The 4603-nt window shown below is 32.6% G+C and overlaps 1 pseudogene; it reads right to left on the minus strand.

Annotated features, from left to right (window-relative positions):
* Positions 1-406: 406 nt before the first annotated feature.
* On the minus strand, positions 407-1707 carry LOC124885828 (annotated as a pseudogene).
* Between the last annotated feature and the right edge of the window lie 2896 nt (positions 1708-4603).

Here is a 4603-nt window from a genome sequence, read left to right on the forward strand (position 1 = left end):
TGATTTTGCTTTTGAGAGTGATCTTGATTACATAAACTAGGTTTTTGTTATGTGTGAACAATCTTTTTATAAGAGAGAACAAAACCTAGAATGCAGCCCATTTGTCAAGGTTGACTTCCTCTACAATAGTGCCACGAACTTTCTACAAAAAGTTCAACTTCTAGCTACAATCATTTTTTATCTTCCGAACTAAACTTCCTATGGGACCAAGTCCCTTAGATACTGATTTAGCAATCGATCAAGTCCTTTGTGGTATAGTTTATAGATCATATCTAGCGTCCTTCTATAAGTTAATTTCCTTCTTCTCTTGGGACACTCGACTGGTTAGAGAGGAACACAAGCTAGAGGAACAGAAAGCGAATTCTGAAGTTATATTCAAATTGTTCTACATGTCAATGATCTAAAATTAGACCACAAATATGTGACTGTGTCTTGAATGCTCTTTTTTTATGCGGTATACATAAAATGGATATGTAACTTTTCTTCTTATTCCTTGTCTTTTGTAATGATCAATGTCTCTTATTTTGGAAGAATTCAAGAGCGGATGAATCAACAATGTATTGGCAGTCCAATGTGAGCATGGATTCTTTATAGACAACTTCTGAGGAAATCATTCACATCTCTTGATGGGTTTTTATTCTCTATATTTGGTTCATCAAACACTATTCAATATAGCACATCACCCTTTTCATTCAATTCCCATAAGGGTTCTCTGGTGAGAAACTCATAGACAGTGTAGCCAACAACCTAAATATTACCTTTGATTTATACATGTGGTTGAGCACGAACTCTGGTGCCATGTACCTTTTGCCCCCCTCAACCTGTCCATTCCAGGTCTATTCCAGCAGAAGAGTAAGTTGAAATTAACAATATTTATGATTTCATCATCGCCCACAACAAGAATATTGCATGTCTTTATATCGTAGTGAATTATTATTCCTCAGCCATGAACTTAAGTGAGTCCCAAAGTACATTCTTGGTATGCTTTCAAAATTTACACTCGGGTATCTCATTCTCAAAATAATTATTTTGAAGGCAATCTTCTAAACTTTTGTCAGCCGCATAGTCGAGTAATAAATTGTAAAGAACTTGATCCTCTTCTATCATAGTAACTCTGAAATAACGAATAATGTAAGGAGAATCTTGAAACAATTGGAGGAATTCCATCTCTACTTGAAGGGAATGAGAACGACCAAAAATAGATGATTTGAGGATAATTAGAGGTGGAAGATGAACATCTTGATCATCAAAATTCAACGTAGATGCTAAAGAAATGGATCCAAAACCACCCTTACCCAATGTTATCCTCTATTCCATGGGATTTTCACCATTACCATGATTAATCTTGATAATTAGGGATTTTGGAAAGAAAAAAATTTAGTGAAGTATAGCAATAACTTCTGTTTTATACATGGGTGTAACTACATGTGATTTTCTTGTTTTTGTTTTTGACACATTTTACTATATAAAATTAGGCAACCCTTTAGTTAATAAGTACAATTTTATTATGATTTTCTTTTTATTTAAAAAATCATTCACTATTTTTTGTGTATCTAGGGTGCTTAAACTAAATATTAGAAATAAATTTTAAATAATATTGTAATATCTCTCACTTATCAATCGTTAAGCCCTTTAGGGGTAGTTCCATCTTTTCCTTTTTACTCTTCCCCAAACAATTAAAACCTTTTCATTGCAGTTACCAGGCATTATGTTTAAACAACAATACGTTTTTAAGCTAGTAAAATCTCTCTTTTTCCATCAGTTTCCATACGTTAGAAGTCCCTTGATTTACTTAATTTCACACATTTTTAGACCTTTTTTCTTATTAGTCTAAGACGTATTTCTCCATAAGTTTCACACACTATTTCATCATTCAACAATGCTAATTCTTTTTTCAAATACAACTCTCAAGAATCTAAGGGAATCAATTTAAGAAGACAAGTCTAATCCCTTCTTTAGATCTCAACTTCTTTCAATAGTTAAGAGGTATGGTTGACATGTTGAATTTCTTTAAGCTTAACAAATATGATAGTTACAAGTTGAATATGGTTTTGGTTGGTTCTATTTTCTCATAATCAATATCAGAATGAAAAGAACTTGTAAAAACAAAAATTTACAAAAAAAAAAAACATAGAAGTGTAATACATAAGCACTTGCACATAGAAGAGACCACTTCCTTGAGACTATATTAGTTTCTTCACTAACTAGACTTACTGACCATCTTTTATCTGTGACTTGCATCCTTTTATTTACATTCCTTCCTTATTACCTAACTTTCCTATCCTTAATATCCTTCCATTATGCCCCCTCCTCTAATCCAATATTATCCATTAGATCATGTTCTTTTTTATGATACATTAGATACAATTGCAATATCTTATCAAATATGATTAAGATGATTGCCAGAATGGATTAGCCAACTAAAATTCAAAGTTATAAATCTTAACTAGAACACTCATAATTATTCCTTAATTCATTAAGTTCTGTAAAGGACAGTATTTGAGAACTTGATAGCCTTTTTTCTGTAGCTTTAATATGGTCTTTGGGGTTTTATTTCTTACAGTAATGGTGTGAATCCTTAATTTAATTATTTCATTATTACAAACCAATTGGAATTATTTCCACAATTGAATAGGAATTATGACTTCTAGCGTTGAGGTTTCAATTTGCTCTAAAATGATTTTAAAAGATATGAAATGGTACAAAATCAAAATCTGATGAGACTAAACTGGTTGAATTCCCAATATGAGCCCAAAAATACAAAATTATGTACATGATCCTAAGAAGTTTAAACTATGAGCATAAGCCTAATATGGCTAACACTTTGAAAAAAAAATAAGATAATGTTATGAGAATAGGAGGGTTATTTGTCTGACAAGAAGGCATAGTGATCTTAGGCATATTTATACACCTAAGTGTCATTATCTTTGTGTGTTTGGCTTAGTTTTGAGTATAACTTGATGTGACTTGATGTGATTAATGAAGTATAAAATCTATATTTGAGTATTTTTGTGATAATTTATATGTTTAGATAGTTTAAGGTCTATTAAAAAATGTCAAGAGTCAAAAAGATCCAATAGGATTTAGACAAGAAAACCTGTAATGCTAGTTTGAGCTATGCTTGTTTTAGTATACTTTGGTGAGCTCTATTGTGTTGTATGGACTAATGTTTGTTATGAGTTGTTTTAGGATAAAAATAGATGAGATATAAAGCTAAATTAATCCTAAAAACAAGCCACATAGAGTTGGGAAACAAGTAACAACTAGTCAAGAAGAAGAGAACAGAGATTGAAAATCGCACCTTGAGGGGGCGCCATTACACCGCAACCCCCTCCCCCCCACAGGGAATGAGAGGGGTAATTGAAGAGAACCCCTATGGAGAGGATATAATTTTTGGGCCATGCTATATCCCTACATCACACACATTAATCCATGCGATGGGTCGTGCAACACAATCCCCCCAAAATAATCCAAAAGTGGGCTTTAACTTGGTTTAAGTTGAGGGCAAACTGGTCTATGCTTATAATTCATTTATAGAATACTATGAAATAAATAAATCACTATATAAGGTTGGTATCAATACACGTTTGGATAGAGGAGAAGGAAACAAGGGCTCTACATTACATTTTTTCTTCCTTTTACTTTTAGCTTTCTTATAGTTTTACTTATGAATTAATTACTGTTGATTCTTTATATGACTATGGGTAGATACATACCCTCTTTATAAGGTTGAGGATACAAACATGACTTATTATCTTAACATTCAAGTTGGTTTAAGTTGATTATCATATTTGGTTGTTCTTATGTTCTTATACTTACTATTCTATTGATTCTCGACCTTTAGAACACATCTATAGTTATTTTGTGAGCCTGGAAAGAGTAAAATTAGATTTAAAATGGATCATAAGGAATGATTTCTTTTATTTTAGATGAGTTAATGACTGGATTCACCGTTAGGATAGAAATATACCTAATTTGCCTAGTTTGTCTTAAATAAGGGATAAAATATAAATGTGTTTGAATTAGTTTCACATCTCTGCTTAATGATGTAGTTGTGAGGCTAATGTAAATAGATTATTAGAGGATCAAATACCATAATCATGATATTAACCCCATTAATCAACTAAGATAACTAGCTTAATTAACCTAATTATGTAGCTTTACATAACTATTCAAGATGCCTTGACCCTTTTACCCTTATAATACCCTGGGTTTCTGGCCCTTATAAAATTTTCTGAATTTCTTATCTCTAGATAGAATACGACTAGGGTAAATGACTCACACTGGTATACGAGTGGTATGGGTTAGTCGTATGCTGACCAGTGTTTGTTGGTGGGTTGGTTGGGTTACTAGAATGGGTACAATTTGTTTAGTACGAGTCATATTGGTGGATACGGATTGTCTGGTTACTTCACTTAGTCTTAGACTTAGTGACTTAGGTTGGATCTAAGTACGAGTGGCTTACCATAAGCCATAATCAAGGGTACGAGTCGTACCATGGACTCGTATGGTGGGTAGTGTTCAATCTTCTTTAGATTCTATTCCAAGGGTAGGATCATGGGTACTAGTTATATACATAGATACGACATGATTTGGGGTTAGT

The sequence above is a fragment of the Capsicum annuum genome, chromosome 7, assembly GCF_002878395.1.
Source record: "Capsicum annuum cultivar UCD-10X-F1 chromosome 7, UCD10Xv1.1, whole genome shotgun sequence".
Lineage (NCBI taxonomy): Eukaryota > Viridiplantae > Streptophyta > Magnoliopsida > Solanales > Solanaceae > Capsicum > Capsicum annuum.